General features: G+C 40.4%; 6 non-coding genes across 6 annotated transcripts; all 6 read right to left on the reverse strand.

The window, feature by feature from the left end:
* Nucleotides 1-683: 683 nt before the first annotated feature.
* LOC141239738 (U2 spliceosomal RNA) lies at nucleotides 684-874 on the reverse strand. The gene has a single exon (XR_012305090.1). It is a non-coding gene; the product is annotated as a U2 spliceosomal RNA (small nuclear RNA).
* Nucleotides 875-1,989: 1,115 nt separating this feature from the next.
* Nucleotides 1,990-2,180, reverse strand: LOC141239877 (U2 spliceosomal RNA). The gene has a single exon (XR_012305224.1). It is a non-coding gene; the product is annotated as a U2 spliceosomal RNA (small nuclear RNA).
* A 1,112-nt stretch (nucleotides 2,181-3,292) lies between these two features.
* Nucleotides 3,293-3,483, reverse strand: LOC141239853 (U2 spliceosomal RNA). Its single transcript, XR_012305200.1, has one exon. It is a non-coding gene; the product is annotated as a U2 spliceosomal RNA (small nuclear RNA).
* Nucleotides 3,484-4,598: 1,115 nt separating this feature from the next.
* On the reverse strand, nucleotides 4,599-4,783 carry LOC141239897 (U2 spliceosomal RNA). Its single transcript, XR_012305244.1, has one exon. It is a non-coding gene; the product is annotated as a U2 spliceosomal RNA (small nuclear RNA).
* A 7,060-nt stretch (nucleotides 4,784-11,843) lies between these two features.
* On the reverse strand, nucleotides 11,844-12,034 carry LOC141239739 (U2 spliceosomal RNA). Its single transcript, XR_012305091.1, has one exon. It is a non-coding gene; the product is annotated as a U2 spliceosomal RNA (small nuclear RNA).
* A 1,115-nt stretch (nucleotides 12,035-13,149) lies between these two features.
* Nucleotides 13,150-13,339, reverse strand: LOC141239913 (U2 spliceosomal RNA). The gene has a single exon (XR_012305257.1). It is a non-coding gene; the product is annotated as a U2 spliceosomal RNA (small nuclear RNA).
* Nucleotides 13,340-17,404: the final 4,065 nt, after the last annotated feature.

Raw genomic sequence — 17,404 nt, forward strand, 5'->3', positions numbered from 1 at the left:
TTGCCACATTCCATCTACTGCAGGCAGGATACCTGGCTGGCTGAATGTCGCTGAGAAGCTCACAGAGACCGCCATAAGCAACAGTTTAACAGAATGCCACAGACTAATCAACCAAACTTTTTGGGTTGGGTTCTCTTTTATAGTCTGCAGGCATTAAATGAAAGAAGTCAGTGTTCCAGCAGAAGGAGACAACGTTTCAGAAAAGGCATTGTAGCAAACCAAAAAAGAAATTTTAAGCGCAGCAGAGTAACCAGCGCACATACCTGTTAGCTCAGGTGAGTTTAAAAGGCTGCTGTTGATAACAAGGGCATTTGCTAAATAGATGGTGTGTGTGCAACAATATACTGAAAGGTCAATTATATTGTGCAGCTTATCTCACCACCTGTAGTTATTTAGGTGAAAGCTCCAAAATGCTTGCCTAATATGTCTGTTTATCCAAAAGGAAGTAAAAAGGGAGAGCTAGAAAGATAGCATTGCATCACATTACATGGCAATGCAATGCACAGTTGCTGAAGTTGAACCAAAATGAGCTTGTAATCTGGCTTCTGCAACTTTGAACATGAAAAATCCAATGAGGAGAAGAAAAGCAAAGCCAAAGAGTCCATCCCAAAATCCGACAAACAAGCAAAATGAACAAAAAACATTGAATTCAATTCTTTCTGATTTTAGAAACTGCATTAAAGAAGGGGTGCACCGGTCCTGGAGATACTGCAATACCAGGTCAATGCGTGGAGTGGACAGAGCAAGCTCTTTTTCCATCTCCCTGTTCTAAAAATCCATTTAATATATGGTCCCCAGATAGGGGACGTATCAGATATTAAACTGATAAGAACAGATACTACACTTGATCTTAGCCAAAAGGCCGAGAAGCGATAACCAGAATTGGTTTCAAACTACGGAGCCACCCAAGGATCCTGAAAAGTCCATTTGTGGAGATGAGCTCCTGGACTCCCGTTAAGAAGACATGTTGTCAACCTCTAGATCCCTTACATGCCTGCACTTTTCGGCTTGCTGCTGCTGCAATCCACGCGTTTTAGATCTGCATAACTCCACCTCTTTAAACACAGCACCTTCACCCCCTGCTGTTCCCACCCGCCTCAACACCGTTGGAAGGGAGGAGAACCAATTAAGGCGGGGGGTGGGGTGGAACGAGCAGCTGTCTACCCTTAGCAGGAGGGCTCCTGATTACATACCTCTCCTGCTGCTGCTGCTGCTGGCTGTCCAGCAGCAGACTGAAGGTGGCTGCTGCTGTGCACAGGTATATAAAGGCTCAGAGCCTATTATGACACGCGCAGCCAGCGTTCCATTGCCACATTCCATCTACTGCAGGCAGGATACCTGGCTGGCTGAATGTCGCTGAGAAGCTCACAGAGACCGCCATAAGCAACAGTTTAACAGAATGCCACAGACTAATCAACCAAACTTTTTGGGTTGGGTTCTCTTTTATAGTCTGCAGGCATTAAATGAAAGAAGTCAGTGTTCCAGCAGAAGGAGACAACGTTTCAGAAAAGGCATTGTAGCAAACCAAAAAAGAAATTTTAAGCGCAGCAGAGTAACCAGCGCACATACCTGTTAGCTCAGGTGAGTTTAAAAGGCTGCTGTTGATAACAAGGGCATTTGCTAAATAGATGGTGTGTGTGCAACAATATACTGAAAGGTCAATTATATTGTGCAGCTTATCTCACCACCTGTAGTTATTTAGGTGAAAGCTCCAAAATGCTTGCCTAATATGTCTGTTTATCCAAAAGGAAGTAAAAAGGGAGAGCTAGAAAGATAGCATTGCATCACATTACATGGCAATGCAATGCACAGTTGCTGAAGTTGAACCAAAATGAGCTTGTAATCTGGCTTCTGCAACTTTGAACATGAAAAATCCAATGAGGAGAAGAAAAGCAAAGCCAAAGAGTCCATCCCAAAATCCGACAAACAAGCAAAATGAACAAAAAACATTGAATTCAATTCTTTCTGATTTTAGAAACTGCATTAAAGAAGGGGTGCACCGGTCCTGGAGATACTGCAATACCAGGTCAATGCGTGCAGTGGACAGAGCAAGCTCTTTTTCCATCTCCCTGTTCTAAAAATCCATTTAATATATGGTCCCCAGATAGGGGACGTATCAGATATTAAACTGATAAGAACAGATACTACACTTGATCTTAGCCAAAAGGCCGAGAAGCGATAACCAGAATTGGTTTCAAACTACGGAGCCACCCAAGGATCCTGAAAAGTCCATTTGTGGAGATGAGCTCCTGGACTCCTGTTAAGAAGACATGTTGTCAACCTCTAGATCCCTTACATGCCTGCACTTTTCGGCTTGCTGCTGCTGCAATCCACGCGTTTTAGATCTGCATAACTCCACCTCTTTAAACACAGCACCTTCACCCCCTGCTGTTCCCACCCGCCTCAACACCGTTGGAAGGGAGGAGAACCAATTAAGGCGGGGGGTGGGGTGGAACGAGCAGCTGTCTACCCTTAGCAGGAGGGCTCCTGATTACATACCTCTCCTGCTGCTGCTGCTGGCTGTCCAGCAGCAGACTGAAGGTGGCTGCTGCTGTGCACAGGTATATAAAGGCTCAGAGCCTATTATGACACGCGCAGCCAGCGTTCCATTGCCACATTCCATCTACTGCAGGCAGGATACCTGGCTGGCTGAATGTCGCTGAGAAGCTCACAGAGACCGCCATAAGCAACAGTTTAACAGAATGCCACAGACTAATCAACCAAACTTTTTGGGTTGGGTTCTCTTTTATAGTCTGCAGGCATTAAATGAAAGAAGTCAGTGTTCCAGCAGAAGGAGACAACGTTTCAGAAAAGGCATTGTAGCAAACCAAAAAAGAAATTTTAAGCGCAGCAGAGTAACCAGCGCACATACCTGTTAGCTCAGGTGAGTTTAAAAGGCTGCTGTTGATAACAAGGGCATTTGCTAAATAGATGGTGTGTGTGCAACAATATACTGAAAGGTCAATTATATTGTGCAGCTTATCTCACCACCTGTAGTTATTTAGGTGAAAGCTCCAAAATGCTTGCCTAATATGTCTGTTTATCCAAAAGGAAGTAAAAAGGGAGAGCTAGAAAGATAGCATTGCATCACATTACATGGCAATGCAATGCACAGTTGCTGAAGTTGAACCAAAATGAGCTTGTAATCTGGCTTCTGCAACTTTGAACATGAAAAATCCAATGAGGAGAAGAAAAGCAAAGCCAAAGAGTCCATCCCAAAATCCGACAAACAAGCAAAATGAACAAAAAACATTGAATTCAATTCTTTCTGATTTTAGAAACTGCATTAAAGAAGGGGTGCACCGGTCCTGGAGATACTGCAATACCAGGTCAATGCGTGGAGTGGACAGAGCAAGCTCTTTTTCCATCTCCCTGTTCTAAAAATCCATTTAATATATGGTCCCCAGATAGGGGACGTATCAGATATTAAACTGATAAGAACAGTTACTACACTTGATCTTAGCCAAAAGGCCGAGAAGCGATAACCAGAATTGGTTTCAAACTACGGAGCCACCCAAGGATCCTGAAAAGTCCATTTGTGGAGATGAGCTCCTGGACTCCCGTTAAGAAGACATGTTGTCAACCTCTAGATCCCTTACATGCCTGCACTTTTCGGCTTGCTGCTGCTGCAATCCACGCGTTTTAGATCTGCATAACTCCACCTCTTTAAACACAGCACCTTCACCCCCTGCCGTTCCCACCCGCCTCAACACCGTTGGAAGGGAGGAGAACCAATTAAGGCGGGGGGTGGGGTGGAACGAGCAGCTGTCTACCCTTAGCAGGAGGGCTCCTGATTACATACCTCTCCTGCTGCTGCTGCTGCTGGCTGTCCAGCAGCAGACTGAAGGTGGCTGCTGCTGTGCACAGGTATATAAAGGCTCAGAGCCTATTATGACATGCGCAGCCAGCGTTCCATTGCCACATTCCATCTACTGCAGGCAGGATACCTGGCTGGCTGAATGTCGCTGAGAAGCTCACAGAGACCGCCATAAGCAACAGTTTAACAGAATGCCACAGACTAATCAACCAAACTTTTTGGGTTGGGTTCTCTTTTATAGTCTGCAGGCATTAAATGAAAGAAGTCAGTGTTCCAGCAGAAGGAGACAACGTTTCAGAAAAGGCATTGTAGCAAACCAAAAAAGAAATTTTAAGCGCAGCAGAGTAACCAGCGCACATACCTGTTAGCTCAGGTGAGTTTAAAAGGCTGCTGTTGATAACAAGGGCATTTGCTAAATAGATGGTGTGTGTGCAACAATATACTGAAAGGTCAATTATATTGTGCAGCTTATCTCACCACCTGTAGTTATTTAGGTGAAAGCTCCAAAATGCTTGCCTAATATGTCTGTTTATCCAAAAGGAAGTAAAAAGGGAGAGCTAGAAAGATAGCATTGCATCACATTACATGGCAATGCAATGCACAGTTGCTGAAGTTGAACCAAAATGAGCTTGTAATCTGGCTTCTGCAACTTTGAACATGAAAAATCCAATGAGGAGAAGAAAAGCAAAGCCAAAGAGTCCATCCCAAAATCCGACAAACAAGCAAAATGAGCAAAAAACATTGAATTCAATTCTTTCTGATTTTAGAAACTGCATTAAAGAAGGGGTGCACCGGTCCTGGAGATACTGCAATACCAGGTCAATGCGTGGAGTGGACAGAGCAAGCTCTTTTTCCATCTCCCTGTTCTAAAAATCCATTTAATATATGGTCCCCAGATAGGGGACGTATCAGATATTAAACTGATAAGAACAGATTTTTTTTTGATTGAAGCTGCATCCAAGGCACTGAAAAATGTGACCGAAGTCACACCAAAACAGCGCACGAAGCGAGGATTCATGTGGACCCTTCCCGGAGGAGAGGGTCCCCAATAAACCATCCCCATCCCTCCGAGCCAGAAGGCCACAGCGAGGGTCAGGGATCTCCGATGCTCTCCCTAGCCGAAGCCGGAGAAGAGCCGTTTTCGTGCTCCCAGCTTCCATCTAGGCTGCCACCCTAGTGGAGCTGGAGCCTGTGTTGGTTTCTCAGCCCAAAGCTGACCGGACCTCCGACCGGGTTTATAAAAATTCCCCTTCCTAGCCCGGAGGCCAGGAATAGGGGGGGTTGCTCAGAAAGTATGATTGGCAAAGGTGCGGCGTGCTACGAAGCCAAGTCTTTCTGGGGTTCCCAGTCCCAGTAAGCTTGTACTCCCACCAGGGCGCCTACTCCTGGGGCACATTGCTCCAAAGCCCTCACACTTACCCAGCCTAGTGACTTCAATCCTGGAGGGCCATGTTTTCCATCAGATAACTCTATGAGCCACCTGGCGTACTAACAAGTGCACCAAACCAGTGTGTAATATGCATCAATTTACTAGGGCAGCCCAAGGAAAAAACTGCCTTTTCAAAAGATTTTTTTTTTTTTTTTTTTTTTTTTTTTTTACACTCAGATTACAAAGTCTTGGAATCAACAAAAAGATAAGAAGACTCAAATCCATCATCGTGCATTCTACCAATTTTAATACTTCTCCAAATCTTTTATTTTCTTTTTCTTTTATATATATATATTTATTTATTTTTTCCCTCTTTTTTTTTTTTTTTTTTTAAAAATTATATAGTTTTGGCTATTTTTTTTTGTTTGTTTTTGTTCTTCTTTTTTTGTTTTTCCACAGGTTTTCAAAAAATCAAATCTTACAAGGTAAGTTCATTCCATTTACATTGTTTCCATTTCTCATTTGCTTTCACCTTGCCAAGCGTCATTTTGTCCCTCCAGAAATACATGTACAAATAACTTAGACATAATTTAATACACTGGTCGACTGTTACTTCCTTATGTTTAAACACTAAAATGTTCCTTGCTTTCCACAATGCCGCCTTCACACATGCAATAATAATCCATACAATTTTAAAATCCTCCTCTCTTATCCCCATCCCATAAAATACTCTGTTAAAATCCAAAAAATTAACAGTACTCACAGCTCTCACTATATTGCACACTTTCCTCCATATTGTCTGTGCAAAATTACAATTCCAGAAGATGTGCATGGGTGTTTCACTATTCCCACACCTGGATCTTGGGCACACTTCAGATCTTACCAACCCACGCCTGTGTTGGAACTCACGGGTTGGCAGGCAGTCTTTTACTATACACCAGAGTAAATCCCTGTGTTCATTAGATAACACACTATAATTTACATTCATCCAGATTCTTTCCACAATTTTGAATGAAAAAAGTTCCACAGGACTGATACCTATTCTCTCTTCCAGGATTTTTAGGATTTTTTTATGGCATTTAAGAACATTTATTTCGACCATCTTAAGTTTAAAATCTCTTAAAATTTTTTCTAAAACAATATAATTTCCTGGAGGTAAAAACCTATAAGGCCTATTTAGAGACATCTCCAACCATTTATAATTTCTAATATAGAAACCTAAATTATATATAGAAAACAACTTTAGCTTAGAGCCTGGTCCTAATAAAGTGCATACACAGTTCGCTACATACTTTGCATATAAAAAGGACCTAATATCCGGAAAACCTTTCCCACCTTTTTTCTTTGATTTATATATCTCCTCTCTCTTTACTCTTTCCATCTTGGATCTCCATAAAAAATTAAAACATACCTTAATAACTCTCTTCATGATATTATTTTGGGGGATAAAAACTGTTGAGACATATAAAAACATTGGGAGTAAAACCTGTCTAATAATTAAAATTTTTCCTTCCAGGGTAAGATCTCTCAACTGCCAGAAAGTAATCTTTTTCTTAACTCTTTCCAGCAGAGACTCCCAATTTCTTACATTACCACCTGACTCTGAGAAATAAATACCTAAAATTTTTACTTCATTCATTCTTGTTAATTTACACTCAGAATCTACAATAAAATCACCAACAGTTAAAATACCAGATTTTTCCATGTTAATTTTAAAACCCGATGCGCCCCCAAACCAATCCACTGTTCTTATGGCTCTGTTCATGCTTCTAGTGTCTTTAACTAAAACCGTCACATCATCCATATATGCCACCACTTTAACTTGTTCATTGCAACTCCCGGGAATAAAAAAACCATTGATTACCTTATCTCTCCTAAAAGCTGCTAAAAGTGGTTCAATTGCACAAATAAAAAGAATAGGGGATAAGGGACACCCCTGTTTAACGCCACAGTTTATTTTTACATTATCAGATAAAAAACCATTAATAGATATTTTGCTAAAACATGATTTGTAAAGAGATTTAATACGTTTGCTAAAAACATCCGGGCATCCCATTTTCTCTAAAACTGCAAATAAAAAATCATGGGCAACTCTATCGTACGCTTTTTCAAAATCCAAAGTAATTAGAGCAAGCTTTTGTTTTCTGTCTAAAACATCCCATAAAACATCCCTGATTAAAATCAATGAGTCGCTGATTCTCCGATTTGGCACTGCACACGTCTGATCCACTTCTATTACTGAGCCGATTACCTTTTTTAATCTATTTGCTAGTAACTTTGCATATACCTTACAGTCCGTATTTAAAAGGGTTATTGCTCTCCAATTTTTAATCAGTTCTTTATTTCCTTTCTTAAATAATAAAACAATAAGACCCTCCCACCACGACTCTGGGACACTAAAAGATGCTTCTGCTTCTAAAATTACTTCATAAAAATCCTCACCCATGATCTCCCATAAACACTTGTAAAATTCAACAGGTAGTCCATCTGCTCCCGGCGTTTTGTTATTTTGTAGCGTATTAATTGTATTAAAAACTTCCTCTTTAGTAAAATTCCCTATTAAAAAAGATTTATCTTCCGCATTAAAATTTTTTTCCAGTCCTTCTAAAAAATGTTTTTTTAGAGACACATCCGTGTTTTTAACAGAAAATAAATCATCATAAAATTCTTTTGCTTTCATCTTCTTCCCCTCCAAACTTGTTTCTCCTTCCAAAACCTTCATATAATCCTTCTTGTCACATATTTTTTTAAAAAAGAATTTTGTGCATTTTTCATCCTCGTCTAAAACTTTTACTCGGGAATTAAAAATAATTTCTTTACCTTTTTCTTTCAGGCAGTTTTGGATCTTTTCTTTTGTTGTTCGGATCGCCTCCTGCAGATCACATCCGTTATTTTCGAGGTGAAAAAAACATTGCAGTTTAGCATTAAGATCATTATAAAAAATACGTTTTGCAGCAGCTTTCTTCTTTCCTTCTTTAATAAAAAATATTTTTACCTCCTTCTTGACAAAATCCCACCAATTAAAAATAGATTTAAAAAACGTTTTTTTTAGCTTCAGTTTTTCATACAGCTTTTTAAAACCTTCCATAACCACCTCGTCTTGTAGTAGGGATACATTTAATTTCCAGTGTGACGGTCTTTTATCCACATCTGATTCTATTTTAAAACTACATTCTATTATTTTATGATCTGAAAAAGGTGTTGAATGCGTTTTAAAACCTGAGCATGTTAGGGCTTGAGATATAAAAATATAATCTATTCTGGATGAAACACCTCTCCCCACCCAAGTGACTTCATGCTCCTTTTTTTGTCCATCTAATGCCCATGTATCTTTAAGATTAAAAGCTGCTAAAATATTTCTAAGACATGAAGCTGACCCATCTTTTACATTTTTTAAATGACAATTAAAATCCCCACCTAAAACTAATGGATCTACTCCAGGTAAAAACAGCTGCAACAGTTCAAACAAATGTAATCTCAAGGCTTTTTCTGCATTTGCATACACATTAAAACACCTCACTTTCTTCCCATTTTTCTGCACATCAATTCTTAAAATCCTCCCAGGGTATATCTCTTCATAATTTACAATCTCCCAATCTTTAGAGCATAAAAACCCCACACCATCACTTTTTGACTCGTTCCCACCAGAAAAGCATAAGTTACCCTTCCATATACCCTGTAAATATTCATAGCTTATTTTTTTTGTCAAATTACATTCTTGTAGAAAGATAAAATCAATATTTTCATTATTTAAAAAATCATATAAAGCAGTTCTCTTATATAGGTCGTTAAACCCCTGAACACTCAGGGACATTGAGCGGATCATCTTCTAACATTTAGTGCAGGGCTCTTCCCTCCGCCCTCATTCTCTACTGCCGGAGAAGATGGGTCTACCTCCAGATCTGATACATCCGAAGATGACACACTCCCCAGCAGACTTGTTGCTTCTAATGCCTTTACTTTCCCACCACATGGTATTCCTTCATTATCACTTCTATCCACACTTCTTTTTAGAGATTTTTCTGTGCAGTCCATTTGTACCTGCGCGCAAGGTAAGCTCTGCGACAGGGAATTAGTAGGAGTGGACTCCACTACTTCTGGAATATCACTTTCCCCTCCACAACTACTCCCTTTACTTAGTGGAGAAATTTCTTGCAACATTTGACTCTTCTCTTCTCTCTTCTGATCTTCTTTCTTCTGTTCTTCTATCTTCTTCTTTTCATTCTTATCTTCTTTCTTCTTATCTTCTTTCTTCTGCTCTTCTCTCTTTTTCCTTTCCATCTGTTTCTTTATCTCCATGGCCCTTTTTTCTATGTCCTCTATCCTCTTCTGTTTTTCCTCTTCCTTCTTTCTCTTCCTTTCTTCCAACTTCCTTTCCTCTTCTTCTTGTGATTTTTTAACCCGTTCCTCCTTCTTCTTCTCCTTCATTGCCCGTCCCTCCTCTTCCTCTTTTCTCTTTCTTTCTGTCTCCTCCTTCTCACTCCTTTCTTTCTCCTCTTCCCCTTTTTCCTCTTCAGCAGCAATGCCTGCTTCCACATCGTCTTTAGCTTCTTGTTGCTGTTCTTCAGGCGATGTGTCCATCTCCTCTACATCCTTTTTCTTATTTTTAGGGCACTCATCCATCTGGTGAGGAGTACCCATGCAACTAAAACACTTGTTACATTCTGCATCCAGATGTCCATATTTTTTACACACACGGCAGTAGTGTGGCATCCCTGGGAAGAATAAATAACCGCGGCTATGGTTGATATAAACCTGCGGCGGAGGTCTGGACACGCCCCCCTCCTCATTCGGGTTCTTCCTAAATGATACCACATACACACGTTTCCCGTTCCACACTCCAAACTGTGTTTCCCCGCGTCTCTTAGGGATGATTTTGTCACAATACATTGATAGGTAACTTTCAACCTCAGAGTCTGTAATAAATGGACTAAACAAATGAATCGTCAGTACTTTCATTGAAAACTGAAAAGAGGGGATTACTTTCACCCCCTCCAGCTCTACCTTCTCTTTATTTACTTCATAAAGAGCGTAGGCACTTTCACACTGCGAGGCTTTATTAAGCGTAACATCATAAAGTCCTCGAGAAAAAAAAGATTGAAAGCAAAAAAGATGCTCCTTGTCGATCTTCAAGAGCTTACAAATAACATTGAAAATAAATTGAGAATCTTTCACCTGCCGGTGGTCAGGAGCAACCACGAACCTGATGGTGTCCTTCAGCGGATGCTCCTCCGAGAAATAATCATTTGGGTTGCTTGCTTGATTCTCCTTCCTTCCTCCAGGGTTTCTCCTTGTCTCCATGATTTTCCTCTTCTTTTCCAGATACCAAGGAAAATATCACACACGGATCGCAGCCTCCACGAAGTTCGTCCTCCCTCCAACACACCGTCCTCCGTAAAGAAAAGGCACTGCAGCTTTAGCACCGATTCCCAAAAGCAGCACTGGATATCTCCAAAGGCCAAGAATCGGTTCTGCCACCACAGTAACCTTCAGCCCAATGTCACAACCCACTACAGATCGTGCCAAAAGGCCGAGAAGCGATAACCAGAATTGGTTTCAAACTACGGAGCCACCCAAGGATCCTGAAAAGTCCATTTGTGGAGATGAGCTCCTGGACTCCCGTTAAGAAGACATGTTGTCAACCTCTAGATCCCTTACATGCCTGCACTTTTCGGCTTGCTGCTGCTGCAATCCACGCGTTTTAGATCTGCATAACTCCACCTCTTTAAACACAGCACCTTCACCCCCTGCTGTTCCCACCCGCCTCAACACCGTTGGAAGGGAGGAGAACCAATTAAGGCGGGGGGTGGGGTGGAACGAGCAGCTGTCTACCCTTAGCAGGAGGGCTCCTGATTACATACCTCTCCTGCTGCTGCTGCTGCTGGCTGTCCAGCAGCAGACTGAAGGTGGCTGCTGCTGTGCACAGGTATATAAAGGCTCAGAGCCTATTATGACACGCGCAGCCAGCGTTCCATTGCCACATTCCATCTACTGCAGGCAGGATACCTGGCTGGCTGAATGTCGCTGAGAAGCTCACAGAGACCGCCATAAGCAACAGTTTAACAGAATGCCACAGACTAATCAACCAAACTTTTTGGGTTGGGTTCTCTTTTATACTCTGCAGGCATTAAATGAAAGAAGTCAGTGTTCCAGCAGATGGAGACAACGTTTCAGAAAAGGCATTGTAGCAAACCAAAAAAGAAATTTTAAGCGCAGCAGAGTAACCAGCGCACATACCTGTTAGCTCAGGTGAGTTTAAAAGGCTGCTGTTGATAACAAGGGCATTTGCTAAATAGATGGTGTGTGTGCAACAATATACTGAAAGGTCAATTATATTGTGCAGCTTATCTCACCACCTGTAGTTATTTAGGTGAAAGCTCCAAAATGCTTGCCTAATATGTCTGTTTATCCAAAAGGAAGTAAAAAGGGAGAGCTAGAAAGATAGCATTGCATCACATTACATGGCAATGCAATGCACAGTTGCTGAAGTTGAACCAAAATGAGCTTGTAATCTGGCTTCTGCAACTTTGAACATGAAAAATCCAATGAGGAGAAGAAAAGCAAAGCCAAAGAGTCCATCCCAAAATCCGACAAACAAGCAAAATGAACAAAAAACATTGAATTCAATTCTTTCTGATTTTAGAAACTGCATTAAAGAAGGGGTGCACCGGTCCTGGAGATACTGCAATACCAGGTCAATGCGTGGAGTGGACAGAGCAAGCTCTTTTTCCATCTCCCTGTTCTAAAAATCCATTTAATATATGGTCCCCAGATAGGGGACGTATCAGATATTAAACTGATAAGAACAGATACTACACTTGATCTTAGCCAAAAGGCCGAGAAGCGATAACCAGAATTGGTTTCAAACTACGGAGCCACCCAAGGATCCTGAAAAGTCCATTTGTGGAGATGAGCTCCTGGACTCCCGTTAAGAAGACATGTTGTCAACCTCTAGATCCCTTACATGCCTGCACTTTTCGGCTTGCTGCTGCTGCAATCCACGCGTTTTAGATCTGCATAACTCCACCTCTTTAAACACAGCACCTTCACCCCCTGCTGTTCCCACCCGCCTCAACACCGTTGGAAGGGAGGAGAACCAATTAAGGCGGGGGGTGGGGTGGAACGAGCAGCTGTCTACCCTTAGCAGGAGGGCTCCTGATTACATACCTCTCCTGCTGCTGCTGCTGCTGGCTGTCCAGCAGCAGACTGAAGGTGGCTGCTGCTGTGCACAGGTATATAAAGGCTCAGAGCCTATTATGACACGCGCAGCCAGCGTTCCATTGCCACATTCCATCTACTGCAGGCAGGATACCTGGCTGGCTGAATGTCGCTGAGAAGCTCACAGAGACCGCCATAAGCAACAGTTTAACAGAATGCCACAGACTAATCAACCAAACTTTTTGGGTTGGGTTCTCTTTTATAGTCTGCAGGCATTAAATGAAAGAAGTCAGTGTTCCAGCAGAAGGAGACAACGTTTCAGAAAAGGCATTGTAGCAAACCAAAAAAGAAATTTTAAGCGCAGCAGAGTAACCAGCGCACATACCTGTTAGCTCAGGTGAGTTTAAAAGGCTGCTGTTGATAACAAGGGCATTTGCTAAATAGATGGTGTGTGTGCAACAATATACTGAAAGGTCAATTATATTGTGCAGCTTATCTCACCACCTGTAGTTATTTAGGTGAAAGCTCCAAAATGCTTGCCTAATATGTCTGTTTATCCAAAAGGAAGTAAAAAGGGAGAGCTAGAAAGATAGCATTGCATCACATTACATGGCAATGCAATGCACAGTTGCTGAAGTTGAACCAAAATGAGCTTGTAATCTGGCTTCTGCAACTTTGAACATGAAAAATCCAATGAGGAGAAGAAAAGCAAAGCCAAAGAGTCCATCCCAAAATCCGACAAACAAGCAAAATGAACAAAAAACATTGAATTCAATTCTTTCTGATTTTAGAAACTGCATTAAAGAAGGGGTGCACCGGTCCTGGAGATACTGCAATACCAGGTCAATGCGTGGAGTGGACAGAGCAAGCTCTTTTTCCATCTCCCTGTTCTAAAAATCCATTTAATATATGGTCCCCAGATAGGGGACGTATCAGATATTAAACTGATAAGAACAGATTTTTTTTTTTAATTTGGCTATCCCCTGCAGAGGGATAAAACCGTTTATTAAAACTTTAACAAATTACAAGCATAATTACACAAATACCAAACGTTAAAAGACAAATGAAATTTACAAAACAAAAAAATACAAAGATTTTAAATAATTAGGTTCCATTGGTCAACAAGCCATTTTTTGGAAATATGTATATTCTTCTTTTTGTCAATTAAATAATAAGTATACATTTCACATAAACATAAACTTAAAACATCATTCACTGATAAAACATCTTGTTTAAAAATAGCAATGTTGCGCGCTTTCCAGAGAGATGACTTGGCGCAGTTCACTGTCTTCCAAGCCATTGTGTACTGGTCCATTGTGGGGCATTCCATAAGTCCGTATAGCACAGTTTTATATGTAAAGTCCTTGAGGTCTGCCACCCTTTCCAGTAGGGGGAGCAGTCTTCTCCAGAAATCCTTTGCAAAATTACATGTCCATAATAGATGTTCCACCGTTTCCTCTTCTTGGCATCCGGCTCTTGGGCAGATGGCAGACCTCACAAATCCTCTTCTGTATTGGAATGCCCGGCAAGGAAGACAGCGGTGCATGCAACTCCAAGCCAGATCTCTCTGTTCATTAAAAAGATAAAAAACGTTAATCATTTTCCAGATAGACATAGATTTGTCATCATCATATCTGTCAACATTACATATTTCCTCACTTTTACGTATTTCTTTAATTAGTTTCTTACTATTTCTTAATTCCTCTATTTTCTTAGTCCCTAAATTAAAATCGAACACTATTTTCCTTAAAATCTCATAATGCGTCGACAAATTAAAAGCATGGGGCACAGATATATTAACTTCATACCATCCAAACTTTCTCATAAAAAATCCTGTATTAAAACGCATAAAAAAGGACCAATAGTGATTCTTAAAAAGGGCATTAAAACAGTAAACGAACAGATGGATTAAAAGAAACCTATTAAAATCTGGAAAATCTTTACCACCTTTTACTTTTGATTTCATCATGATTTCTCTTTTCAGCTTTTCCATTTTTGAGTTCCAAAAGAAGGTAAAACAGGTTTTGGTTATCTTTTTTAAAACATTAACAGGCGGGGGGAAAACCATGCTAAGATACAATAAAAGAGGTAAAATCACCATCTTTAAAACCAATACTTTACCCTCCATTGTAAGTCTCCTCATGTTCCACATACATATTTTCGTATTTACTTTCTGTGTAACTGTTTCCCAACTATTATAACCATCATTATTTTCAGTGAATGATATACCTAAAATGGAAATGGATTCGGAGACATTAATTGGTACATCACGTAAAATCATCCCCCCAACACTTAAAATGTTACACTTATTAAAATTGATTTTAAAACCAGAAGCTAGGCAAAAGGATTGCAATTGATGGAGAGTGGCCGTAAGTGATGGTGCATCTGTACACAAGACCGCCACGTCATCCATGTAGCCTACAACCTTGGCCTCCAAACCACCGCTTCCAGGCAGAGGGACACCGCATATCTGTTTATTTTGGCGTATTGCACATAACATTGGTTCCAGTGCACAGATAAACAGTAGGGGGGACAGAGGGCATCCCTGTTTCACCCCTGACCGTAAAAATACCTCTTGTGTCTTAAAACCATTCACTAAAATCTTACTTGTACAATCCTTGTAAAATGCTTTAAGCGATAGTAAAAACCCTTCTGGTATGCCCATTTTCTCTAAAACTTTAAAAAGATAAAAGTGTGAGACACGGTCAAATGCTTTTTCAAAATCAATAGATAAAATCGCCATTTTCCCCTTTCTGTCTTTCACATCCTCAATACAGTCTTTCACTAAATTCAGATTGTCCCATATACTGCGCCCCGGCACCCCACACACTTGATTAGAATGAATAACTTTGCTGATGACTTCTTTTAGACGATTTGCACAAATTTTAGCCATTATTTTATAGTCACAATTTAAAAGTGTTATTGGTCTCCAGTTTTCTAATTTTGATTTATTGCCTTTTTTGTATAGGAGGGAGACTTCACCTTTCTTCCAGGAATTTAATAAAACCTTATTATTAAAAACCTCAGTAAACAAATAAAACAAATCATCTTTTAAAATATCATAAAAACATACATAAAATTCTATTGGGATGCCATCAGGACCAGGGACCTTTCCAGTTTTAAAACTTTTAATAGTTTTTAACACTTCTTGTTCCGTTAAAACTTGGGATAAAAACTCTTGGGATGCGGGATCTAAAACAGCTGTTAGTCCTTGCAGCGAATCATCCATTAATTTATTATCTATATTTTTTCCATTAAAAAGATTAGAAAAAAACCCCTCAACTTTGCCCAGCATATTTTTTATATTATTCTCACCATCTATATGGTCAATTATCACTTTTTCTTTTTTATTTTTCCTAAAAAAATATCTGGAACACTTTTCATTTTCTTCTATATGTTGTACTCTAGAACGAAAAATTATCTCTTTTCCTTTTTGTTCTAGCCATTTTGAAATCTCTTCTTTTAAGTTTGAAATATCAACTTGTACATCTATCCCATTGTCTCTGAGCTTAAATAATGTTTGTAGGCGGGTATTTAAAATTCTATATTCTTCATATTTTTCTTTGGCTCTCCATATACTCTTTTTAATAAAAAAGTCTTTTATTTTTACTTTCATTCTATCCCACCATACACTCATAGTCTCATTTGTTTTTTTCCCTTTTCTACATTTCCTATAAAACTCAATAAAATCTGATAAAATCTGCGGGTCGGTTAAAAGGGATACGTTCATTTTCCAGCTTTTCTTACCACATTTTTTGTTGTCATTTACTTTTATGGTAAAGGATAAAAGTTTATGGTCTGAAAATATATTAGTTAAAACTTCACATTTGGCAGGTATTGTTTTATCTGAACCAAAAATAAAATCAATCCTAGAGCTACAATTAGCATTGCTCCAAGTGAAACCGGTGTCCTCTGTGCTGTCACTATGACACTCTTTATATATGTCTATCAATTTAGCATCTTTGACTATATCATGTAGCATACCTGAGGTTTTATCGTAGTTCCTGCTTACAGAGCTGGAGCGCCGGTTTTCACCTTTTAAAACACAATTAAAATCCCCTGCTAAGATAAAAGGTTCAGAGTTATTAATAAATAATGGTAAAAGATCAAGCATTTCGGCTCTTTCATTTTTCTCTGGGGATCCATAAAAATTTAAAAACTGCCATCTAATACCATCAATAAAAGCTTTCACTAATAAAATACGACCTGGTAAAATTTCCTGAATAAAATCAATTAAAACGTTCCCTTTAAAAAGTATGGCTACACCCGCTGATCCTGCAGCATTCGATCCGGACCAGACAGATGGCCCACACTTCCACTCATCTTTATATTTTTGATATGACATTTCATGTGGGATATTACATTCTTGCAGAAAAAATACAGATGCAGTAAAACACGTAAAAAAATTAAAAAGAGCAGTTCTTCTCGTGTTAGATTTTATGCCTCTCACGTTGAGGGAAATACCTTTGAGTTCAGCCATCATTAGAAAATGTAGAAATTTTACTTAGGTAACTAAGAGCAACGGATTTTCCTGTCCGATGAACCTGATCAGACCACTGGGCTTGCGCCTCCCTCCTCATCTGATAGTATCGTCACGAGAGTCTCCGTGGAGGAGGAAAGATTACCACATTTATATAAACCCGACGCTACACTGGCATAGCTCGGAGGGCTGGCTGGCAGAACCCGCTGGGTCTCCATTGGCTGGCCATGCAGTTCCTCATCAGGTGGGTCCCCGAGGGGTTCCGCCGCCCCTGTTTGACCTGTAGAAGGTCGTCCTATAGGAGGAGGTTGCGCACAAGGCAGAGCCTCTGACTCTTCAGAGTCAGCAAGATCCCGGTCCCCACCTGTAGCAGCGGAGACCGAAACCCCTGAGGGTCCAGCGTCCACGTCCCCTTCTGGAGAAGTGTCCATCTGTTCACCTCCTGCTGCCTCCTCCGAACCACCCTTTTTCTTTTTCTTAGGACCCACCTTTATCCACTCAGCGCCCTCAGCACTAGGAGACCCAGACTGGGCATGGGCTTCTGTGTCGGCCTTTTGCCGGTCCCTTTTGACCTTACCAG

Source organism: Phyllobates terribilis, unplaced genomic scaffold (genome assembly GCF_046119375.1).
Source record: "Phyllobates terribilis strain yellow unplaced genomic scaffold, ASM4611937v1 Scaffold_779__1_contigs__length_684578, whole genome shotgun sequence".
NCBI classification, from domain to species: Eukaryota; Metazoa; Chordata; class Amphibia; order Anura; family Dendrobatidae; genus Phyllobates; species Phyllobates terribilis.